Source organism: Sminthopsis crassicaudata, chromosome 1 (genome assembly GCF_048593235.1).
Source record: "Sminthopsis crassicaudata isolate SCR6 chromosome 1, ASM4859323v1, whole genome shotgun sequence".
Lineage (NCBI taxonomy): Eukaryota > Metazoa > Chordata > Mammalia > Dasyuromorphia > Dasyuridae > Sminthopsis > Sminthopsis crassicaudata.
In genome coordinates, this window is record NC_133617.1 from 699347359 (window position 1) to 699374260 (window position 26902).

The 26902-nt window shown below is 37.4% G+C and overlaps 1 protein-coding gene and 1 pseudogene across 1 annotated transcript in view; one reads left to right on the plus strand and one right to left on the minus strand.

The window, feature by feature from the left end:
• Positions 1–124, plus strand: part of LOC141551330 (caspase-3-like) — a 1336-nt pseudogene extending 1212 nt beyond the window's left edge.
• Positions 1–7212, minus strand: part of ALDH1L1 (aldehyde dehydrogenase 1 family member L1) — a 70864-nt gene extending 63652 nt beyond the window's left edge. Inside the window, exon 1 of the mRNA XM_074283805.1 lies at positions 7047–7212. The gene's annotated coding sequence lies outside the window, so the exon portion shown is untranslated. The remainder of the gene's footprint in view (positions 1–7046) is intronic.
• Between the last annotated feature and the right edge of the window lie 19690 nt (positions 7213–26902).

The window sequence follows — 26902 nt, forward strand, 5'->3', positions numbered from 1 at the left end:
ATTCATGCAAATCCTTCCGCAAGTCATTTGGAAGGTTGCCACAGAATTGGAATCTTACTCCTTAGATGTTGTTTTTCATGCAAAGAAGCAGGAGGCATAAATTGTATCTATTCTTGTTAAGGAACTATATATATATATATATATTTTTTTTTTTTTTCTACTAAGAAAATCCATGTATTTTAATTTGTATACAAAACCAGTAATTTGAAGGATAGGTTTATGGACTAAATTTCCATGCTAATGTAAATCTAACACTTTGAGCCTCTTATAATTCCCTGGAGAAGAAGGGAAGGAAAGGGGGTGAAATCTCCATTTTTCACATTTAATAGAGTCAGTACACACCTATGTCAAATTCAGGTAGTTGAAGTGGAAGCTAATTAGATGTTAATATGCTGAGTGTGTAAAGAAAAAGTGGATAATGGCATTTGTTATAAGACAAAACTATCATAATTTAAAAACTCTAAGAATAGTTAGAGATTTAATCGGATACAGCACTTTTCTTTGATACAACACCATGGATTTTGCAAGTGTTATAGAAAAGTATATGCATTTAGAATATGTTTTTACTTCACAATAACAGGCAGCAGGGTATGACAAATACAAGGATGGCTGGGGAGTTGAAAAGACTTGGTTTGAGTGTGACACACACTAGTCATGTATCTATGGCCAAGTCATCTGACAAATCATTGTTTAGGTAATGAATGTTTCCTTTCAGATCAGTGGAAGTGGAATGACCTTCCATACTGATAATTCAACAGACATGGAATCACTCATCCAGATTCCAATTTTTTGACTGAGTTTATAAAACTATGCATCCAATTGTTGGTCAAACTAAAGGAATAATAATAATAATAATAATAATAATAATAATAATAATAATAATAATAATAATAATAATGACAGGAAGGATAATGCTAGCCATGGCAGGCTTTCCCTCACAAAACTTGTATTTGGAAATAAAGAAGACCCAAAGATGATATTTTCTTAACATTCCTTTTTTACATCCTGAACATAAATGGAACATAAAGCTAGGACTGTTTATCTATCAAATAAAAATAATTTTGAATATTTAATTTAGAAACCAGAATTCTATTTGGGAGAAAATGTGAGTCAAAACTCAAGGTCACTTATGTGTCATTCTTAATAATAAAAGGAAAGCAGGATTGCAAAGCCAAGAGGTTAGAAAGCAGTTTATTCATTAGCATAAATAAACTGCTTATCCCAAATAGATCAGGTGAGCTCCCTTATATGTCAGCAGAATGGCATTTAAGTAGATGTTATGGGAAAAACTATTTGAATTGAAGAGATGCCAAAATATTGAAAGCTACACACATACACATACACACACTCATACGTATGTATACACATAGAAATATATATGTATATATACATACATGACACATATATACACACTTGTATATATCTCTATGCATATTCACACATATACATATATACATACACACATAACACAATACACATATATATATCTACATATATCCATTATTTATCTCTATCTATGAATGGAAAAAAAAACCAACAACTCGAAATCTGATCATCTTGGCACATAGTAGACAGAAAAATGTGATTCTTAAGTGGAAACCAAATGAAGCAGGAACACAGACTAAAGCTTTAGACCAAACAAAACCTGAAGAAAAAAGTGTTGGTCCCAATTTTTTCAAGAAAACAATGAGCAGTCTCCATCCAAGTCCAAATATTGAACTCACACTGCCACAACGTCAAAGTTTTTCAAAGGTGGTTGAGGACATGGCAAAATATTGGTATCTTTTGTTGAAAAAAAAATTGCATATGTTAAATTATTATTTATTTTTGGCAGAGGAGAAAACTGAAGCTGAAAGTGACTTACTTAAGATCACACAGGTAGCAGCCACAAAATGAATCCTTCTGCTCCCAGAATGTTGTGTTCTTTACACTGTATATGCTTAGTAAATTCTTCCCCTTTTCCAGACTAGTACAAAGTCACACCATTGATTAAGCACAGAACTGGAATTAAAATCCCTATCTCTTGATTGCTAGTTAAGACAGGTATCACTTAATTCCTCATTGAATTTTTAGTGATTTTCATTTTACTTGAGGCTAAACCCCTCAAATTTAGCAGTACAGATATTCATTCACCTTTCACTCATGTATGATGCTTCTAATTTATGTAATTTAAATGCAGCATGTAACTGTAATGGTACTTGAGGATTTTTGTGTGATTACTTGTATAATAAATACTTGTTACTTTAAAGCACATCTTCTCCTCCCCCCCCCCCAGGCAATTGGGGTTAAGTGACTTGCACAGGGTCACACAGCTAAATGTCTGAGATCAAATTTGAACTCAGGTCCTCCTGACTTCAGGGCTAGTGTCTAGCTGCCCCAAGCTCTTCATTTCTAAAAATACTTTTTAAAAATAAAATATAAAATAGATTCATACAAGCATTAACACCATACATCAAAATAAATTCCAAATGATATTTGGAATCATCTAAACATTAAAAATCACAGTATATATAAAAAAAAAGGCAAATGGAAGATTATAGCTTTCATAGCTCTGAATAAGAGAAGGCTTTGTAAACATATATAGAATAGAAGAAATTATAAAAGCTATAATAGATATTTCATATTATATCATTATATAATAGATGTAAAATTTTAACTCATGCATAAACAAAATCAGTGCAGCTAAAATAAAAAGACACAGATGAAGAAATCTGTGTATTAAGCATCCCTGATAAAAAATCACATCTCAAACTGTAAGATTACAAGTCATTTTTACTAACAAATAGGAGTCAAAGGATAATTACAAATATTTCTCAAAAGAAGAAAGCAAATAAGCTATTGACAATTATTTGAAAAATATTTAAGTAACTAATGAATGAGAAAATACAAAAATCTAAAAACGCTGAACTATCAGTTTATTCTTATCAAATTGGCAAAGATGACCAAAAATGGAAAAAAAATGTCAGGATGATGAAGAAGATGAAGGTTGGATTTGTGGGTCATCTTGGTAGTTGATTTCAATTGATTGTTGGTATCTGGATCATGGCAGTGTGATCTAGTAGGCTTGAATATTGATCTTGTCAGTAGCTTCATGACCATGAGCAAGGCATTTTACCTTAAGAGTCTCAGTTTTCCCACCTGTTAGATGGGCTCTGCTCACCCCATAGGCTTGTTGTGAGGAAAACAGTTGGCAAATTATACACCTTTATTTATAAATGTTAGCCTGTCCCCACTTCTAAGGATACTTGTATCATTGTAGGGGAGTTTAATATTTGACTTCATTTTTCTCTTGAAGCTCCTTTTATTTGACACAGATTGTTTTTTCAAGTGATACACTGTCCTAACCTGAGCAACTCTGACCTCAGAATGTTCAAAGGGTGTGCCAGAGCAAAGGTCTGTGCTTCCTTCCTCCTTCCAGAGAGGCCCTTGTAAGGACCTCATATCATTCTTCCTTCCTCAAACTAGTTTCTGTGCCAGCCTAGTCAAGAAACCTATTTCCCTGTCCTGGTTCAAATAGCCTGGGAGGAATCAGGAGTCACTGACAACTGGGTTGATATGTGGTCTTGGTCAAATATTTTCATTCTGTAGAGCTCATATCCTCACCTCGAAAACATAAACTAGATCAAGGATTCCCCAATCATGGATGGATTTCAAGGGGGAAATCTGTAAAATTCAACTTGGATGGGAAAAAGTACACCTTCACTTTGATTTTTTTGTTTGTTTGTTTTATCATTCTATTAATTTTATTTTGGGCATTCAAAAATACTATTTTGAGACAGAGTTCAATCCTTTCCCAGACTGTCAAGGGGGACCACAACACAAAGAAAGACCAAAAATTCCTGGACTTGATAAGAGTCTGTAGAGTGCTATAGTGTGGCCTGAGTCAGAATATTAAAATATAAGTGGTAAAATTTTAATACAATAAATAACAATATAATAGAACATTGACAATGGGGGTTTCTAAGTCAAAAAGTGATCTGTCAGGATTGTTACATATGATTTAGTAGTCTCCATTTCTCTTTTCGATTGATACCATTGAATTAAATGATACCTAGGCCTCTTATTCCAAGATTCTATCATGTCTTTTATAACCTCTGTGAGTCTCTGTTTCTTCATCATAAAATGGGTATCAGGATTTTTGAACTAGAAAAAGCTTTTCAGTAGAGCCTAACTCTCTTTTGATCCTTTTTGGAGTTTTCTTGGCAAAGAAACTGAAGGGGGTTGCCATTTCCTTCTCCAGCTCTTTTTACAAATGAGGAAACTGAAGCAAACAAGATTAAGTGGCTTGCCCAGGGTCACACAGCTAGTAAGTGTCTAAAGTGGAATTTGAACTTGGGAAGATGAGTTTTTCTGACTCTAGGCTCTGCACTCTGTACACTAAGCTATCTAGCTTAAGGTTGAAAAACTTGCGAACTAAACAGGCAGTTCTGATGCTGAAAAATGAATAATATTGAATTTAGAGTGAAATGAGTCTGGCTGATATGGGACTTTGGGCAGTCTTATCTCTTGAGCTTCAGCTGCTCCTTCTGTAAAAACAGGAATAATAACTGTATAATATCCTTTATCAGGAAGATCAAATGAAATCATGTAAGATACAATGATATTATTACCTATTGATTGCAGGTAAGGCCTTGGAATCTAAGTTTTTTCACTCCTTTTCCCTTCAGGGTCTTCCTTGATTCTGTCCAGGGAAACTAGAAACTCACTCAAGAATTCTTACCTTAGGATCTATGAACTTGTAGATTTTTTTTAGGTGATTTTTTTTTTTTTAAGAAAACATTTTTGATGACTAATTCAATATTATTTTTATAGTTTCATAATGTATAGTTTTATAGTTTTAATATAGGTTTCCTTTGTTTTTTATTTTAAAAAAAATTAATATATTTTACTTCCCCCCTTCCCCCAATTACATGCTAAGGTATCCTTTGTAATTTTACAGATAGAGTGCACTAAGACTTTTGGAGCACTTTGTATTTTATTTTATGCTTTAAAAAAAATATTCTGAGAAAGAATCCATAATATTCCTCTGATTGCCAAAGGAGTCTGTAACACAAAAAAGTTAAGGAGCCCTCCTGTAGACCTTCCCCTGCGGTGGTACTATTCCTTTCTTCCAATCAGAAAAGACCCTAGTCCAAGATCTCCCAGGCAGCTGGCCAATCAGGATTAAAGGGATTTCCCTAAACAATGCTCGGGTGGTGGCTCTCTTCCAGGGAGAACTGAGCAGAGTTAGGAAAACACAGAGCTTGGTTTTGTTTTCCTCCAAAGCAACAGTTGAAAGATGACTTATTCTGAGCACTTGTCGGAATGAGCCTTCCAGAAGTTTGTGAATCCATGAAAACAGCACCAACCTGAGAAGCAGGAGATTTGGCTGCTGGTATGACAATAGTTTGCTGAGTGACTTGACAAGTGTCTATGAGCTCCACATTGCTTATCTTTCAAAGCAAAGATCTGGACTAGAAGATAGCAAAAGTGTCTGAATAGGAAGGTAGATCTATTGGAGAATGTGCGTCTTGGAGTCTTGGGTTCAAGACTTTTACTCCTGTATTGTATCTGCCCCCAAAACTAAATTCTGGCTCCGAGACTTATTACCCATTATGGTTTTGGACACAACACTTAAGCCTTCTGGGCTTAAAATGAGGATGCTGGATGCTTTCTCAGGTCTTTTCCAGTTTCAGGACAATGGGCATTTGGAAAGACCATAAAAGTAAATTCAAATCCTATCTGCAGAGGGAGGCAAATCACTTACACTCTCTCAATCCATTTCCTCATCTATAAAATATAAAATGGGGATTAAAACATTTAGTCTGCTTGTCTGACAGAGCTGCTGTGAGGAAAGAACTTTGTGTAAATCTCAATCCGCAATATTGGTAGGTAGACAAGTGTATGGATAAAGCCAATCAGATCCTTTGACCCAGATTGATTGAATGATTTTGGGGTCACTCATTTAACCTTTCCATACCCCAGGCAACTAAAACTTGAGGTTGCAGATTAGAATTGACAGGATTTTGATCATCAGGAATTCTCTTGGGTTGCTCAGTCATGTCTGACTCTTCATGACTCCATTTGGGATTTTCTTTAGCAAAGATACTGGCATGATTTTCCATTTCCTTCTCCAGCTCATTTTACAGATTAAGAAACTCAGGGAGAGTTAAGTGACTTGTCTAGGGTCATACCGCTAGTAAATGTCTGAGGCAGAATTTGAACTCAGACTCTTCTGAGTCCAGTGCTGGCATTCTATCCAAAGTGCTTACCTACCAGAGTGTCCATTTTTTTTTTTTACATCAGAATCCTTTTGTATGCTTGAAATTTATTGAGGTTTTGTTTAGATGTGTTATATCTATTGATAAAATTAAAGCATTTTAGCATTTAGTTTTGACTTCATAGATCTCCTGAAAGGGTTTCTGGGATCCTAAAGGTCTTTGAAGCATAGTTTAAAAACCACCTCTCTATCTGAATGGCTTCTCGGGTCCAGAACAAATAAAATAGAAATGCCTGTATGATAAATGAGCCCACATCCTCATCCTCTCAGGAATGAAAAGAAGAAAAAGTTTTTGTCAGGCTTCACAGGTTTTGGGTGCCGCTGGCATCTTCACAGACTTACTGCAAATCCCTGCCCAGGGGCATGGGAGTGAGGTTGAGAAAGTGCCCTGGGAATTTAGGAGAAGGGGGTTGGGGGCGGGGGCCAAAGTGAGTGGGATGAGGGAGAGCTTCAGGGAGGAGGAGGCAACTAAATTGAATCTCAAAATGAGCAGACAGATAGAAACATAATTTAGTAGTCATTCCCAAGTCAAACCGAGGTTCAGGGAGGGCCTTGAACTTTGGTTCTTTCTATTTCCATTACGAGAAAGTCGAGCACTTGTTTCTTTGGATTGGCCCGGGGGAAAGGGGGAAGAGAGAGAGTTGGGGATTTGGGAACCAGGAGAAAACAGCGCTCCTTCCCCACCCACCTCCTCCTCCTCCACTCCCCCGCTTCGCTTCTCCCAGGCGGCGGAGAACAGCCCCGGAGGGGATCCTAGATCTGGGGCCCGGGCCGCCTCGGGACTCACCTGGAGGGCGATAGGGGACGTCTCTCGCGGGGGCCGCCGGGCTTAGGGGTCCGAGGCGGGGCGGAGAGCACCAGCACTGGCACAGCGGGGGCCTCCCTCCAGACAGCCCGAAGTGCCTTTTCCCCGCAGCCCCAGCAGGCGAGGGACTGGCAGAGGAGAGGTGGGTGGCTGGAGGGTGGAGTCTATTTATAAACGCTGCAATGCGAGCCCCAGTTCCAGGCTCCTTTTATAGGTGGTTAAAGCTTAACCTTACCAGAAGGACGCCGTAGAGCTCCGGGGGGAACTTTCTCGCCTTTTCTTGTCTTCTTTTCCTCCTTTCCCTCAAGAGAATAGACTTAGGGATCCAGGAGCAGAGGAAAGGAAGAATACGGGGGGGGGGGGGGGGGGGGGGGAAAGTCCCGATCTTGGAGCCAGAATTCTAGGATTTGAGTTTCAGCCCAGACACTCAGCTGCAAGCCCTGGATTCACTCGCCGAAGGGATATTGGACAAATTATCACCCGCTCTGGGACTCCCTTGTAAAATGGAAATCTTGAACTAAATGGTCTAGTTCTAGTTCTAGTTCTAGTTCAAATCTAAATAATTCTTAAGAGGCTGCCAGCAATTTTCCGTGTTCTTTCCTGCCACCTATTCTCCGTCTACTCTCCACTTTAGGGGACCGAGCTAAATCCCATGATACCATCGCATCTATACAGGATGTCCCAAATATCTTAGTGCCCTTTTAAAGATAATTGCTTAAAAACTAAAGATTATCAACATATATTGGATTACTTGCCATCTAGACGAGGAGGTGGAGGGAAGGGGGAGAAATTTGGAACACCAGGTTTTGCGGGGATTAATGTTGAAAAATTATCCGTATATATGTTTTGAAAATAAAAGGCTTTTTTAAAAAGGCTTTAATAAAAAAAGAAAGGGAAAAAAAACCTAAAATTTAAAAGTAAGAACATTTTTTAAAAGGCACTTAGACTTTTGGGACAAACTGACATTTGGAAGTCTTGTTCCTCCAAACAACCCAGTGAGATAGGCTGAACACAGTGCCTGACGCATAGTATGTGTTTAATAAATGTTTATTAATTGGTTTATTAAACTATTATCCGTATTTTATAGGTGGCGAGATTAAAGTCCAGCAAGGCTGAGTGATGTGTTGAATGTCACGCAGTTAATAAATAGTAGAGTAATGCATTTTCCTCTAACTCCAAATCTTCTCTCTAGCTGCTGTACTAGTCGGGAGACTTGGGTTCAAGTGGTAAAAAGAGTTCTGAAATCTGAGTCTGGAGAGACTCACTTTCTGATCTGGCTGCCAACACTTTCCGAGTGGATGACTATGGATGAAGTCATTAATCTCTCTGAGCCTCATTTGTCTCATCTGCAAAATGGGAATAATAATACACGTTGCACTGTCCCACAGGTAAAAAATTTCAGTATTGGTCTTGGTGACTCCCAAATCTTAGCATTTTTAAGTGTTATTTTTTGCACCATCATTTTCTAATGCATCTGCTCAGGGTGAAATTATGTTTAAGCAAAACTCACAAATATTTTATCTATGTCTCACAGTATAATCTGGATTGCATTTTGTAGTTCTGAGACATAGTACACACACTATAAATGCTTATTCCCTCCGCTCCCTTTCCCCCACTCTCTTCCAAAGGAAGTGGTTATGTTTCCACTACCTGTCCTCTGGAGTTAAGATTGATCGTTGCACTGATCAGAGTTCAGACGCCGTTTCAATGTTGCCTTTCTCTTATACACAAAACGTGCAGAAATGATGATTACATATCGGCCCCATCAGGATCACTCCCCATTCAAGTGAGAGCAGAACTTTGACCTTTTGTGATTATTGTATATGTCATTCTTTTGGTGTTATAATGTTTGCATGTTTGACACTTCCTCCTGCTTATGCCATTGTTGTTGTTGTAGTCGTCATCATTATCATCATCATCATCATCATCATCATCATCATCATCATCATCATCATCTTGAGTCCTTGCTCTTCCTTTAACTCAATGTGTGCCGTTAGACAAACCATTTCATCCTCTGGGAGCCATGATTTCCTTATTTATTAGATGGGATAATGACTTCTCCAAACTATTTTACAAGGCTGTGAGAATCAGGTAACATAACGAAAGTAAAAAAGCTTTTAAATCTCAGCAAATGGGAGATGATGATACAGATCTGAAAGGAAGAATGGATGAGGAGGGGGCTGGGCTAAGAGCTCAGATCTTGGAATTAATTGGTCTGAATTCTTGCAAACTGGTAGACATTTTAACATAGCAAGTATTTTACATCTTTCAAGTCATTCAATACTTAACCAAGTAAGATGATATTATCTCTATTTTACAAGGTGGGAAGCTGAGGCACAGGGAAAATTTAGTGATTTGTCCTAAATAATACATCTTATGCTTTTTCTGTTATACCAGGTTGCCTTTTTTTTTTGCATTTATCCAATAATAACAGATGTTAAAGTCATTTGTTTTCTTAAACTCATTGCTTCTTTCCAAACTCTAGAGGATAGGACCCTACATTTTTCATCTCTCTCCTCCAGTATCTTACATGCTCAGGGCTTTGTATTGAGTTCAAAAAAGATTAATAATTTTCCTGAAGAATATAGCATGATCTTTTTCATAGTACCACATGACTGAGAATTAGAATTAACTTTTGCAGTCATCTGGGGAGGGCATCAGGGTCTGATGGAGAGATCCTAGGTATGGAATCTCAGGAAAAACCTGGATTAAAACCATAGTCACTAGCAGTGTGACTATGAATAAACCACTATAGTCTCAGCCTCCTCATCTGAAAGAAAGAAATGATGATATCAATAGCACTTACCCTGCAGGATGGTTGAGGATCTCCAGTCAGAAAATGAGAATAAAGCCTCTTTGCAAACTCTAATGTCACTTATTATTTGATCTGCCTTCTTATTTTAAAGGCAAGGATATTGGAGCCTGCTGGAGTAATTGAAGCCTCCAATAATAGGACAATTACGTGCCTAAGATTGTATAGATATTCAATAGTGGAGTCAAGACTGGAACTCATTAATGATTTTTCTTATATTCATATTCCTGTGACCTCAGATTATTCTGACTCTGAAGAAAAGAATTAACAGCCTTGATACAAGGTTGAAACCCCAGAGCAGGGTGAGCCATGATTGTAAGACATTAGAATCTCCTGGTCCTTCCACAACCCTCTTCCCTAACTAAATAGCTCAGTCCCCCTACCTCCCACTGGCTTACCAACAAACAAATGGCTCTGGGGAAGCTGTTAGTACTTCTTGTTCAAGATCAGATTTTCTGAGGAGATTGGAAGGCTAAATGAAAGACAATCATTTGCTTCTCTCCCTGCCAGATCTCCATCTGACATTTATGAAACCCAACAGATGTCCCGGAATGGTATCTCCCCCAACCAAGAGGGGATGAATGTTTGACATCCCTTTGAGTAGACAAATCTGGGACGTAATTTTCCCCGTATTCCACTTGACAGCTGTCTACTTTCTGTCCACAGTTTACCCCTGTATTTTTTGACAGCTGTCCACAGTTTACCCTTTCCAGTCTTTATATTTATATTTCAGAGAGTCTATTCCTGAGCTTTAACACCCACTAAATCTTACAGGATCATAGCAACATGAGCTGGGAAGGTGTAAGAAAACTGGACTCCAACATTTTTTAGTAGAAGGGACATTAGGGGCCGTTTTATCCCTCCCTCCCTCATTTTATAGATTTGGATACACAAGTAGTAAGCATTTGACGGGAGATCTGAATCCTGCTTTCTCTGACTGTAGAGTCAGTCCCATCACACCTCTTCCTCTATGAGACATTGGAATCCCAGGAAGGGGAGGTGACTTAGCCGGTAAATAGCAGAACCTGAATTTGAAACCAGGACTTATGCTTCAGATCTAGTTTTCTCTGCCATACTGACCACTCTTTCATTAAGGAAATGTATTCAAACTCTAGCCAGCTGGCTCTTAAGGAATCTAGGTGACACAGTGGATAGAGAAATGACCCTAGAAATCTGAGTTCAAATCCCCATTTCAGATCCTGGGGAAGTTGTTTAACCTGTCTGCCTCAGTTTCTTCTTTTGTAAAAATGAGGATAATAATAACATCTATTTTCCAGGCTTGTTGTAAGGATCAAATAAGATAACAGAGGTTAAGTTAAAGGCGCTTTAAATATTCTAGCAATTTTCTCTGTCTCCCTTATTACAAACCTGTTTATAGCCACTTCCAATCACTCATCTGGACTATTATAATAATCTCATGTGCCACACAAATTAAGACCCCCCCCCTGCATCCCCAATTTAGTGCCACCCAACTTTTTAATGCTTAGCTCGGACTGGTCTTGTATAAGTTCTATACTCTAGCCAAGCCGGATAATCTGCTGTCCACAAACAACTCCCAAAGTCTTCCTTTTCAATGCTGTAAATCCTGCCCAGACTGGCTGAATGCCTCCTCTCCTATGAACTTACTTAGATCTTCCCTGGTGGGCAATGAATGACCCTCTCCCTCAGCCCTCATTGGAGCTTTGTTTTGGGTTTTGCGTGTGGAGTATTTGGTTTTCCGTCCCTCTGCAGAACTTGTCTTGTGATGCTGTATATGACACATAATCATCTTTGTGTCTTATCGCCTTGTTAAATAGTGAACATCTTGGAACCTTGTGTGCCTTGGCTAAACCTTGTGTGTTTCCCAATGCTTAGCACCATGTTTTGTACACCATCGGGCAGCTAGGTGATGCAGTGGATAGAACACTGCCCTTGGAGTGAGGAAGATGCATCTTCAAATCTGGACTTAGCCGTGTGATCCTAGGCTAGTCACTTAACCCTATTTGTTTCAGTTTCCTTATTTGTAAAATACGCTGGTGAAGGAAATAGAAAATGTCTCTAGTATCTTTGCCAAGAAAACGCCAAATGGGGTCACAAAGAGTCAAACACAACTCTGAGGACTCAACAATTATAAATGGTGAGTGTCTTGTGATCCTTTGTGCCTTGGCAAAACCTTGTATTTTCCCCAAAGCCTAACACCATGTTTTATAAACAATAAGTTCTTAATATTGGCGCTTGTTTTAGGCAGCAAAAGTAATAGCAACTGGTGGAAGAGAGGAGCCGATTGATGGCAATACCATGGGGCAGAAGGCAGTGGATAAGTCATTTGTCCAGCTTTGAATTCAGAGTCACTTGGGCTGGGTGTAGGGAGCGGAGTGTGGAGACTTGGGGCTACCGGGTCTTCCGTCCAGTCTCCCCCCCCTCACCCCAACTCTGGCTCAGTTTGCTTTCAGGAAAGATCCCAAGGAGGTCACTCTACATCATCTCTCCAGCCTGTCAGTTCTTATTGAGAACGGCTCTGTTTGGAATTCTTATTCCCCATGGAAGGGAAGGGAACTAATGCTGAGTTATAGTTCACAGCTGGGTGCACCGCACAAACTGGTTCTCTGCCTCAAACATTATACATAAAGGGAGGAGAGTTAGTGATTGAATCTATGATTTATTGGTATAGGGAAATTCCAAGGGAGGAAACCTCCTTTACCCATGTCTGCAATTTTGTCTCACTTGTTGAGCCAATAGTCTCAAACCCTTTGCACTTTAAAAAGTTATTGAGAACCCTGCCAAAAAAGTTTATGTGGCTCATATTTATTGGCATTTACTGAATTTGAAAATTTGAAAGTCTTAGTATTATGTTGAAAAGAGATTTGACCTCAAAGACTCCCTGAAAGTGTTTTAATCCCAGATCTCACTTTGAGAATGGCTAATTTAATTGAACATGCGTGGGATACTCCAGTGTTCCCATGGAATTTGTTCTTAAATGGAATTGTTTAAGCCTATAGAGGGGCAGTTCAGGAAAGTGAAAATAATCTCAATTTTGCTCCTGAGTTAGAATGCTAGCTTTGCTCTTAAGCTCTGAGACTGTAGATAAAATACTTATAGGATCCTAGAATTAGTGCTGGAAGGGTCCTTAAAAAGCCATCTAGTTACCCCCCCACACACAATGTGACAGATTATTTTTCAGTTGTGCCCAAATCTTTGTGATTCCCTTTGGAGTTTTTGCCAAGATACTAGAGCAGTTTGCCATTTCCTTCTCCAGTTCATTTTACAGATGAGGAAACTGAGGCAGAGAGATTAAGTGACTTTTTCAGGGTCATACAGCTAGTAAGTGTCTAAGGTCAGATTTGAATTCATGAAGACAAATTTCTTGGATCCAAGCCCAGTTTTCTATCCACTGTCCATTTTATAGATTTGAAAACTGGAACCGAGATAGATTTAAATGACCTGCACAGTCACACATGTAGCATGTAACAAAGGTAGAATTTGAACCCATATCCTCTTACTCTAAAGTTAAGGCTCTTTCTAGTCAGTTAGGCAGAAAGCATGTATTAAGTGCTGACTGTATACCAAGCACTATGCAATGTAAGCTCTGATGATGCAAAGAAAGGCAAACATAGTCCCCGCTTTAAAGGAACTCCGTCTAATGAGGCACACATTATGAATAACTGTGCACAAATACATGCTCTATAGCATTCAGTGGAGATAATCGCAGAGGGAAGGTGCTAACACTTAGTGGTCCTAGGAAAAGCTTCTTGTAGAAGATGATTCTTTAGCTAAAACTTGAAGGAATCTAGGGAAGCAGAGATGAGGAAGAAAAGTATTCTGGGATCAGGGCACAACCAGGACAAAAGCCCGTAGGCAGGAGGTGAGCTTCCACATTTTAGGAACGATGAGGAAGTTTTTGTGACTGAATTCCACAGTATATGGATGGAAGTTAAGGTATAACAAGCCAGGAGAGGTAAGAAGGGGGAAGGGTGGGAAGGACTTTGAAAGACAAAGAAAGGATTTCATATTTCATCTTGAAGATGATAGGGAGCCCTAGGGGTTGACTGAATGGGGTGGAGGTGATGTGATCAGATATGAGCTTTAGGAAGATCATTTTGACATCTGAGTGGAGAATGGATTGGTGCATGAAGAAACTTGAGCAGGGAGTGTAAGTACTGAGCTATTGTAATAATCCGGGGATGGGATGAGGAGAGCTTGTCCAGGATGGTGGAAATGTCAAAACTTTTTTCTGCATCTCAAACTGCTTTGGTCTGAAATGAGAGCTGGACTCTATGATCCTCCAGGTCTCTTCTAGGTCTGTCCCTAGGCAAGAAATATCACACAACAAACATGAATTCAGCATTGATTATCTGCAGTGTCTGATGCAATAAACCAACACGGATGATTGGAACATACAATCAGTGCCCAGAAGAGGTAATGAAGCACTCTGCAGAGTCCAAGGGAGACAGGCAGGGAAAGCTTGCTATTGGAAGCACCTCTAGAGTTGGGCATAATGAGCCAAGTTTGTCTATGAAACTTCTTCTTCCCAATATATAAATTCACTGGAAACAGATCTAGCCTGGGAGTCAGGAGATCTGGATTCAAGTTCTGATACTAATTAGCTATAGTACTGACTTTGGAGAAACTACTTCCCCTCTTTTTTGCAAAATGAGGGAGTTAGACTTGATATGCTCTATGACTCTCTCCTCTCCTTTTCTCCTCTTTTTCCCTCTTCTCCTGTTTTTGTTTTTATTGTTCTCCTCTTCTTTTTTCTCCTTTCTCTTCCTTCTTTTTCTTTTTTTTTTTCCTCATGAAACTATCCCCCCCCACCAAGCCACATACTTCCCAGGGTATTTTATATTTTGAAATTTCATTTTTTGACATGGAAAAGGCATTTCTTCTTCCAGATAGAGCAGTAGAAAAGTGTCACCCACTTTTCATTCTCTTGGTTCCAATTTCAGATGACCAAGGAGCTGGAGAATGCGATGAAGTGTAGCATAGTTATGATTTAGATCCAGTGCTTCAAGACCACTTTGATTAAAACCATTTCCTTTCTTTATACCTCAGTTTCCTTACCTGTATTTTAAGGAGATTGGATTAGCTAATCTCTGCAATGCAATAGAATATAAGTTCCTTGAGGATAAGCATGGCTTTGATTTTGTTCTTGTATTCCTATTGGCTGTGGTACAATGCCTGCCATATAGTGGTTGCTTGATAAATTTTGAATGAATGAATGAACAAATCTTTAGGGTCTTTTCCAGCTCTAAATCCAGCTCTATTCTCCATGTCAGGGTATTATCCTTGTCTTTCCACTGTACCAGATTCATGAGGGTGATCCTTGCTTGGGACATTGGTTACATTTACCTATGTAAGTTAAAGAAGGGAAGGGATTATACATTTATTAAACACCTACTATGTGACAAATCTACAGTAACTCTCATCTTGGAGCTGCCCCAAGGGGAAGGGGAAGGACTTTCAGAATTTTCAGGTACAGCCTAATGTAAAGGCTATCTTAGCACTTGATTTTGGACTCTGAGAACCCGGCTTTGAATCTGTTACTTGTATGACTTTGAGTGAGTCCCTTCCCTTTTTAGTGCCTCATCTGTAAAATGAGAATGTTGGACTATAGGATGTCTAGGGTCCTTTGGAGTTCTAGTATTTGTTATGATCCTTGGTCTCTGGGACAGAGGGGATGGAGACAAAGATGCAGAGACTGAAGGATGGAGCAGAGCTTTGTATCCCATTTTCACACCTGGTCTGAAGGTGATGGAGTCTGTTGGAGCAGCTGGTATTCCCAACAGAGGGCATCCCAGCTCAGGGAGGAAAGCTGCTTGGGTTATTTTGTAATAATGACTCAGCTTCCTAAGTTAAAAATCAATAACCTTAACTGCTGAGCAAAGTTTGCCTTCCTAGGGTCTGTGCCCTTTGTGAAATCAAAGCTCAGGGCTGGGGAGGATAACCTATACTAAGTTTTAACCAGAGCCAATGTCTTTGTTTTAACTTTGGGGGCCTAGGATTACCTGTGATCTACTTCAAAGAACACAATGAGCTCAAGTTTTGTGTCCTACAGGTGACATTCAGTGATTATTCTAGGCCTTAATGGTATCTTCAAACCAAGTCCTATAGCATTTACTTTCTAAGTGTATGTATGAGTGAGGGTGGAGACCAGAGAGTCCCTGATCCTAGAGGGAGGCCACATGATCTAGTGCAAACCACTCTTTTTACAGTTGAGGAAACAGTCTCTAAGAAGTGGAGTGATTTGCCCAAAAACATAAAACTGTGACAGTATTTGATTTCAGGTTTTCTGGCTCCCAATTCTCTATTCTTTCTACTGGACCAGGTTTCTTCTGGAAGGTGATTCCTTGTTTGGGAAATGTTAACATTTTCTTATGCTACTGCAGTTTTTCTTTGTTCTTGAAGAGGACCATGACACCAGGGAGGTGATGTCATGATATCCAAGTAAGTTGGATTTAAGTAAAGAAGGTTGTACAAAATCACTTGCCTCACTTTCCCCTCCAGAGCCATCTGGGTTCATTGGCCAGATAGAGATCCAGGCGACTGGAGATGATACATCTATGAATAAGTCATGGATTCTAAGAAAGACATGGAATCCACGATCAATTCCTTTAATTTATTCCTCTATTTCTATCTACTAATTAACCATTGTGTCCATTTTGATAATATAGTTTTAAAAAATAAAATAAAAAATGGAGGGAAAAACCACAAAACAATCCAAAGCTAATAAGTGGAACTAAGAACTGATTTTTGTTTGTTTGTTTTGCTGTTTTGTGCTGACTATTAATAGAATTTCCCTATTGAGGGAATGGGAATAATTTTCTTTTTTTTTTTTTTTTAAAGCTTTTTATTTACAAAGCATATGCATGGGTAATTTTTCCAACATTGACCCTTGAATAACCTTTTGTTCCAAATTATCCCTTCTTTTCCCCCATCCCTTTCCCTAGCTAGCAGGTAGTCCAATATATGTTAAATATGTTCAAATACATGTTAGATCCAATATATGTATACATATTTATACAGTTATCTTGTTGCACAAGAAAAAGCAGATCAAGAAGGAAGAACACCTGGGAAAGAAAACAAAATGCAAGCAAATAGCAGAGAGACTGAGAATGCTATGTTGTGTTCCACATTCTGTACCCACGGTTCTCTCTCTGGGTGTAGATGGCTCTCTTCATCACTGAACAACTGGAATTGGTTTGAATCATCTCATTGTTGAAAAGAGCCACAGCCATCAGAATTGATCATCATATAGTCTTGTTGTTGTTATGTACAATGATCTCCTAGTTCTGCTCATTTCACTCAGTATCAGTTCATGTCTCCAGGCCTCTCTGAAATCCTTCTGTTGGTCATTTCTTAAAGAACAATAATATTCCATAATATTCATATACCATAATTTATTCGGCCATTCCCCAACTGATGGGCATTCACTCAGTTTTCAGTTTCTGGCCACTACAAAAAGGTCTTCCACAAACATTTATGTACATGTGGGTCCCTTTCCCTCCTTTAGTATTTCTTTGGGAAATAATCCCAGTAGAAACACTGCCGGATCAAAGGGCACGCACAGTTTGATAACTTTGTGAGCATAATTCCAGATTGCTCTCCAGAATGGTTGGATCCATTCATAACTCCACCAACAATGCATCAATGTCTCAGTTTTCCTACATCCCCTCCAACATTGGTCATTATCTTTTCTTGTCATCTTAGCCAATCTGAGAAGCTTGTAGTGGTATCTCAGAGTTGTCTTAATTTGCATTTCTCTGATCAGTAGTGACTATCTGTAGTTTCAATTTCTTCATCTGAAAATTGTTCATTTCCTTTGACCATTTACCAATTGGAGAATGGCTTGGATTCTTATAAAGTTGAGTCAATTCTCTATGTATTTTAGAAATGAGGCCTTTGTCAGAACCTTTGGATGTAAAAATGTTTTCCCAGTTTATTGGGGAAGAATTCTTAATACTTCATGAAGGACAATGAATTGGCTGTCTAGGGCTATTGTGGGGCAAAGCCACTCTTTTGTATTAGTCCTATAAAATGACAATTGATTTGCATGATTTACACAAAGAATGTAGTGGCAAATGTTAAACAAACACTTTAAAGTTTAATTTGTCTTCTTAACATTTTCTCTATCTCTTTCTTCAATCTATACAATCAACAAAACAATAAATCAAGCCTCTTTTGAAGTGTTTATTGACTTCTGAGGCACAAATATTCACAGTGAAAACTTAACAAATCATTGTTCACACACTTCATAGGAATATGCAGTCAATGGAGGCTGCCTCTCATAGATTTATCAAGCAGGTCTTCCATCAAGCCTCTACTTATTATTTTCTATCTCTTAGCCCTTGATAGACTTTGTGGACCATCTTTTGTGAATGGGTTGACTTCATGTTTCAGCCTTGGTCTTACATGGGTCCCTCAAAGCATGGAATCAAGCATCATTGTTCTCCTCTTTCCCTCGCTCTTTTTTCTCTTGTTCTGATTTTTCTTCTTCCTCCTAAAACTATTTCTCTCTTCTCTCTCTCTCTCTCTCTCTCTCTCTCTCTCTCTCTCTCTCTCTCTCTCTCTCTCTCTCTCTCTCTCTCTGTCTCTCTCACACACACACACACACACACACACACACACATACGCCAGTATTTTATATTATTCTCATCTCTTTCACTGCCTTGATCACTACAGTGTTAACATCTCATGTGCAGTAGGGTACAGTGTAAAGAATACATGTTTTGAGATCAAAGAACCTGAGTTCAAATTTTTCTTCTGAATACTTATTAGCTCTTGAGCAAATCACTTGGTGTCCCTTGGTCTCAGGTTTTGTTTTTTGTTTTCCCCCTGAGGCTGGGGATAAGTGACTTGCCCAGGGTCACACAGCCAGGAAGTGTTGAGTGTCTGAGAACAGATTTGAACTCAGGTCCTCCTGGCTTCAGGGCTGGTGATCTAAGCACTACACCATCTAGCTGCCTCCGATCTCAGCTTTTTTTATCTATTAAATAATTGGGTTGGACTAGATGGCTTTTGAGTACCTTTCGAGCTCCACATATATGATTCTATTCTTTTTTACTTAAATGAAACAATTTATTATTAATCTCTTACCATATGACTTGAATTATTTTAAGTACTGGGCATATATGTACAAAAACAGAGAAAATCCCTACCCTCAGTGATTTTATATTTTTACTGGAACAGATTACAAACATAGGGACTGGTGATTGGAGATATGATTCTATTTTTTAATAGTATTTTATTTTTCTAAATACATGCAAAGATAGTTTTCAACATTCACCTTTGCAAAACCTTGTGTTTCAAATTTGTCTCCTCTCAAATTTGTCTCCCTCTTTCTGCCTTCCCCTTCCCAAGACAGCAAGCAATCTGATATGTTAAAACAGTGTAGTTCTTCTAAATTTATTATTATATTAATCATGTTGTGCATAAAAATCAGATATGATTCTATTCTATTTTTTGTTTTTGTAATTTTTTATTCATTTTATATTTAATTACAAAACAACAGGAGAAAAAAAGAACATTAACATGCACATAACAGAACATAGGAGGAGAGTCAATATAAAACTATAAATTTCCATTTCAAGAAACTTACATATGAAATACTACACATTGTTTGCAAAGTTGTTCATCTTTGCTTTGGCTCCTTATAAGTTTTCTTCTTGTAATTATAGCTTTTTGTTTTTAAAATATATACATGGATAATTTTTGATTCTGTGTTCTAATTTTTATCCCTCCCTACCTCCATCTGAGTTGGCAAGTGATCCAATATAGGTCAAACGTGTAATTTCTCTATACACATTTCCACAAATATATGATTTTATCCTTTAGAAAAAATTGAAACATATGTACAAAAAATATATATCATAACATCATCCTGGATGCTTAAAAAATCCTGAAAACAAAACACGGCCAATGTTTAGAGAATGGATGGCCAGATTGTGGTATATGATTATTATAATGGAATATCACTGTGCCATAGAATGTGATGCATATAGAGAAGTCAAAGAAGCAGAGGAAGTCATATAAAATAATATAGGATGAAAAAAACAGTCAAAAGGTCAATATACACAATGATTACCCAGAGTAAATAAAGTTGGCCCTGAAAGGAAGCAAACATTAATCAAATACGCCAGTCAGTGTTAGTATTGTAATCTCAGAGTTAAAGGCCACATTCCTTCATTTGTTAATAATCAATAAACTAAAAAAAGTGGAAGGTGGTATGCTTTCGTTAACTTGGTATTTTTCTTACTGTACTTTGGAGGCATTTGGGATTTTTATTGCAAAGTATCTTCATCAAAATCTATTTAATTATTTTAGTTATTTTTCAGTCTTGTCTGACCGTTTTCTACTATCAAGTTCAGTACTCTATCTGCTGCTCCTACCTAGCCACCTCTTTCTCCTAGAATAACACTCCTTAAAGAAGCAGAGATAATTCAAGCCCAATAGATACTCCTTTTTCAGTCTTGTCCATTTGGGGTGTTCTTGACAAAGAAATGTTAGCTATAACCCACATAAATAAAATTTCCTTGGGATGGGATGTATCCTCAATAATTTTTAAGAGTGGAAAGCAGTTTTGAATCCCAGAAGAATCAAGGAGCTGGAATTTATATGAATTCAACAAATATTGTCTTAAAGAGGTAGGATTTTGTAGTAAATAGAGGAAATGAATTGAGGAAGAATTAGAAATTTTGTGTCTTATGCAAGTTATCTTTGTGACCATGAGGTCGCTTAGTTTCTTGGAATTACTCTTAGCTCGCATGGATGATGTGACAAACTATATTAGTTGAAGGGTTTTCCCACAAGTGCTTTGCACGGTATTAGGCTCTGGGAATGTAAAGACAAAAAAAAAGATACAATCTTTGCCTTAAAGAGCTTCTGGGGATAGACATAATGATTTGTACATAAGAACGTATAATACAAACTAGGAAATGATAGGACAAAGTATTTGGGAAAATTTAAAAATGGAGACAATGCATTCTGCTGGTGGGGTCAAGGAAGACTACATAGCTTTTTCCAGTCACTAACTGTGGATGGCCTAAGGATCTGTTCAAGAGTCTCCTCTCTTTTATCTCTATATCCCCCTCACTTAACAAATCTTTATTTATTATTTATATTAATATTATTAATATATTTTATATTATTTATATATCATATATAATTTATATATTAATGTATTATTACACGTTATTTATTCTTTTTTGAAGCAAAATGAAAAAGAAATAATAAAAGCAAGAATCCTCAAAAATAAATTTTCAGGAATCTTCTTCTGATATACTTGCTCATCTCATTCATCTCTAGGATATATAAAGAAAGTCTGATCATTTCTCAAATCTAAATAGGATTTTGGAATGGATGACTCCATTGATTTGACCTAATACTTCATTTTGGAAGTTGATGAATTTCCTTTTTATATCATTGTTTATTTTCTTTTAAAATCTATTATTTTAAGCATTAATTTCTTTTTAAATTTTGAGTTTCAAATTCTCGCTTTCCTTCCCACCTTCTCCCCAGTCCATTGATAAGGCAAGCAATGTGATATCAATTACACATGTGAAGTCATGCGAAATATATTTCCATATTAGTCCAAAAAAAACCCCAAGAAAAATACAATGAAAAAATTCTTTCTCTGGAAGTAAATAGCATTTTTTTATCATGAGTTCTTTGGAATTGTCTAGGATCACTATATTTAGCCAAGTAGCTAAGTCTTTCACAGTTGATTATCATTACAATATTGTTGTTATTGTACATGATGATCTTCCAGTTCTTCTCACTTCACTTTTCATTATTTTATTTTAGTATTATCATGTTTTTCTGAAACTAATATCTTCATCATTTTTACAGTACAATAGTACTCCATCACAATCATATGTCACAACTTGTTTAGTCATTCCCCAGTTGATTAGTATCCTACCAATTTCCACTTTTTTGCCACCATAGAAAAGAACTTTATGAATATTTTCATACATGTAGATCCTTTTTCTTTTATCTCTTTCAGATATAGACCTAGTAGTAGTATTTCTGAATCAAAGAGTATGCACAAGTTTATCCCCTTTGGGCCTAGCTCTAAATTGTTCTCCAGAATGGTTGGGCCAGTACTGTACCCCAATAGTATAACTATTTTTTCCCTCATTCCTTTCAGCATTTGTCATTTCTGATAGATATGATGAGGTAGTACTTCAAAATTGTTTGAATTTTACTTTTTCTAATCAATAGGGATTTAGAATTTTTTTTCATGTAAATATAGGCAGCTTTCATTTCTTCTCTTGAAAACTGCCTATTCATATGCTTTAGTTATTTATCACTTGAGGAATGACTCTTTTTTATTTTATTAATTTTTATAATTATTAATTTTTTGACAGTATATATGCATGAGTAATTTTTTTATAACATTATCCCTTGTATTCATTTTTCCAAATGTTCTCCTCCCTCCCTCTACTCCCTCCCCTAGATGACAGGCAATCCCATACATATTAAATGTGTTACAGTATAACCTAGATACAATATATGTGTGCAAATTCAATTTTCTAGTTGAATGTTAAGTATTAGATTCTGAATGTATAAGTAACCTGGGTATATAGACAGTAGTGCTAACAGTTTACATTCAATTCCCAGTGTTCCTTCCCTGGGTGTAGTTGTTTCTGTCCATCATTGATCAACTGGAAGTGAGTTGGATCTTCTCTATGTTGAAGATATCCACTGCCATCAGAATACGTCCTCATACAGCATTGTTGTTGAAGTATACAATGATCTCCTGGCTCTGCTCATTTAACTCAGCATCAGTTCATGTAAGTCTCTCCAAACCTTTCTGAATCCATCCTGCTGGTCATTTCTTACAGAACAATAATATTCCATAACCTTTGTATACCATAATTTACCCAACCATTCTCTAATTGATGGACATCCATTCATCTTCCAGTTTCTAGCTACAACAAAAAGAGCTGCCACAAACATTTTGGCACATACAAGTCTCTTTCCCCTCTTTAGTATTTCTTTGGGATATAAGCCCACTAGTAGCACTGCTGGATCAAAGGGTATGCACAGTTTGATAACTTTTGGGCATAATTCCAGATTGCTCTCCAAAATGGCCAGATCCTTTCACAGCTCCACCAACAATGTATTAGTGTCCCAGTTTTCCCACATCCCCTCCAACATTCATCATTATTTGTTCCTGTCATTTTAGCCAATCTGACAGGAGTGTAATGGTATCTCAGAGTTGTCTTAATTTGCATTTCTCTGATCTATAGTGATCTGGAACACCCTTTCATATGAGGGGAAATAGTTTCAATTTCATCATCTGAGAATTGTCTGTTCATATCCTTTGACCATTTATCAATTGGAGAATGGTTTGATTTCTTATAAATTAGGGTCAGTTCTTTATATATTTTGGAAATGAGACCTTTATCAGAACCTTTAACTGTAAAACTATTTTCCCAATTTGTTACTTCCCTTCTAATCTTGTTTGCATCTGTATTGTTTGTACAGAAACTTTTTAGTTGGATGTAATCAAAATCTTCTATTTTGTGATCAATAATGATCTCTAGTTCTCCTCTGGTCATAAATTCCTTCCTCCTCCATAGGTCTGAGAGGTAGACTATCCTCTATTCCTCTAATCTATTTATGATCTCATTCTTTATGCCTAAATCATGGACTCATTTTGATCTTATCTTAGTATATGGTGTTAAGTGTGAATCCATATCTAATTTCTGCCCTACTAATTTCCAGTTTTCCCAACAGTTTTTTTCAAATAATGAATTTTTTTCCCCAAATGTTGGTATCTTTGGGTTTGTCAAACACTAGATTGCTATAGTTGTACCCTTTTTTGTCCTTTGTACCTAATCTGTTCCACTGATCGACCGGTCTATTTCTTAGCCAAAACCAAATGGTTTTGGTGACTGCTGCTATATAATATAGCTTTAGATCAGGTACACCTAGACCACCTTCATCTGACTTTTTTTTTCATTAATTCCCTTGAAATTCTTGACCTTTTGTTCTTCCATATGAATTTTGTTGTTATTTTTTCTAGGTCACTAAAATAGTTTCTTGGGAGTCTGATTGGCATAGCACTAAATAAATATATTAGTTTGGGGAGTATTGTCATCTTTATTATATTCGCTCGGCAATCCATAAACACTGGATGTCTTTCCAATTATTTAAATCTGACTTTATTTTTGTGGCAAGTGTTTTGTAATTTTCCTCATATAATTCCTGACTTTTCTTTGGTAGATGGATTCCCAAATATTTTATGCTCTCGACATTTGTTTGGAATGGAATTTCTCTTTGTATCTCTTGCTGTTGCATTTTGTTGGTAATATATAAAAATGCTGAGGATTTATGTGGATTTATTTTGTACCCAGCAACTTTGCTAAAGTTGTGAATTATTTCTAATAACTTTTTATTAGAATCTCTGGGGTTTTCTAAGTATACCATCAAATCATCTCCAAAGAGTGACAGTTTGATTTCCTCATTACCTACTCTTATTCCTTTAATATCTTTCTCGACTCTTGTTCGATGAATTCTTTTAACACCTATTTTCCCTTCTGTTTCTATTATCTCTGGACAGTTCTCTTTGATGATTTCCTGTAAAATAGAATCTAGGCTCTTTTTTTTTAATCATAGTTTTCGGGAAGTCCAATGATCCTCAGATTATCTCTCCTAGATCTATTTTCCAGGTCTATAGATTTTCCCAGTAAATATTTGACATTATTCTCCAGCTTTTCATTTTTTTTTTTGTTTGTTTGTTTTTTTTGTTTTGTTTGACTGATTCTTGGTTTCTCAATGAATCATTCATTTCTATTTGTTCAGTCCTGATTTTTAATGAGTTATTTTTTTCATTCACATTTTTTAGTTCTTTTTGTATATGCCCAATTGAATTTTAAAATTAATTATTTTGCTCTATTGAATTTTTTTCCATTTCACTAATTTTTTTAGTGAGTTATTTTCTTTTTCCAATTCAGAAATCCTACTTTCTTGAGACTTTTTTTATCTTTTCCAATTCAGAAATCCTATTTTCCTGTGATTTTTTTAACCTTTTCTAATTCACAAATTTTGTTTCTCTTCACCTCTTGTGAATTCTTTATTTTTTCCAACTCAAATTTCAGAACGTTGTTATTCTCTATCATGGCTTCTCTTTCCTTTCCCCATTTTTCTTCAAACTATCTAACTTTTTAATAGTCTCTTCTAGGAGAGAGGTATGTGATGGGGGGCGGGGTATCATTCCCCTTTAGGGTATTATCTGGAGACTGTCTGGTGTTAGCTTCCTCAGGGTTGGATACCTGCTCTTTCTCTGTGTAGAATCATTCTCTTTGGCTCCTTACTCATTGTTAAAAATATGTTGGGGTCTGCATTTGGGGTAAGAAGTTTATTTATTTATTTACCAGCTTCCTGGTAACAACCTGTGCCTGAGGTAAGAGAGAGCTCTGGGAGAGAGTTCCCTTCCCCCTCCCCGGAAATGCCTTAGAGGTGGTTAGGATGGCTGCACTGTGAGGAGTGTCCAGTGAAGGACCCCACTGTGTGGCCTAGCGACTGCCCTGAGGTTTAAGGCTGAACAGTGAAAGCGTCACAAAGCCCAGCCAATGGATATCAGCAGCTGATGTGAAAAGACCCTGTGCTCAAACTGGAAGTGTCTGCCCGGAAACCGCGGTCCCTACTACAAAGGTTCCACTTCTCTGGGAGTTTTGCTTCTCTGGGAATTCAAAGGCTTCTAGAGTTCCACTGCCTTAGGCTGAGCCCAGCACTATGTGGATTAGAGGCTGCCTTGGGCTGTGTCTCCACTGTTCAGGCTCTCAACTACCCCAAGGAGTAGCCCTGGGCAGCAGAAAGTGTCTGCACAGCCTTGCCAAGATCTGTTAGGTCACTTCTGGATTGGAGCGGATTAAGGATCTGACTTTATTTCTCTTCTGAACTGCTGTTTTATAAGCAGAGAAGAGCTAACAGCCTGTGTCAGATTCCTCTATCTCAGTGGCTTTTCTGATCCCAGAGCTCTCCCAGCCCGATTGGCACAGTGTGTTAGCACCCAGTCCAACCCTTGTCTGTACTGGCCTTTTTTTTTCCCTCCCCTCAGAACCGACCTTTTCTGTTGAAATTCCAGATTCTTTTCAGCTGGTAAGTTGTGCTTCTAATCCTTGTGGTTTTTATCAGTCCAGCGTTATTTTTGAGGCTGATTTAACTAGTTGGTATTGAGGGAAGAAGGGAGCTTACAAATTCGCGTGTATCTTCTCCGCCATCTTGGTTCTGCCCCAGAGGAATGATTTTTACTATAAATTTAACTCAATTCTATATTTGGTATATATTTAAAAATGAATTCTTTATCAGCAACTTATAATCAAATGATCAGAAAAGTTTCAGAGAAACTTATAAACATTTTAATATTGCTTAATTTTCTATAACACCTGTTAGCAAAATGTACTTTCCCTGATTATTCCTTTTAATTAAGTTCATTTTTCCTTTTGCTTTAGTCTGAGATCATGATTGCTATTCCTATCCTTTGTACTTCAGCTAAAGCCTAATAGATTCTGCTCCAGCAATTATTTTAATTCTATTATCTTTCAGCTTCAAGAGTGTCTCTTGCAAACAATATGTTGTTAGATTTTTGTTTCTAATCCATCTTGCTGTCTGCTTGCATTTTATAGGTGAGCTCATCCCATTCACATTCACAGTTAAGATTACTGTGCTTTTCCTTCTGTCCCATTTCCTTCTGTTTTTTCTTCATCCCCCTCTCTTTTTATCTTGTCCCTCTTCATTTCACTTTGCTGTAAAAGTGTTTCCTTGTACCTCTTTCATGTGAGAAAAATTTCCCCATTCTGTCTCTCCCTTCTCCTTTCTCCCAGTGCCTCCTCTTTCTCATTACTTCAATTTTTGGAGCTCATTCCAACATAATTGACTTACATCTATGCCCTCCATAAACTCCTTAATAATGAAGAAGAATGTAAATAGTTCAACTGTCTAGAGACTCTTATGATTACTCTTTCCTGCTTAGTTTTTGACGATTCTCTTGGGTATTGTGTTTGAATGTAAAATTTTCTATTCAGGTCTGGTATTTTCATCAGGA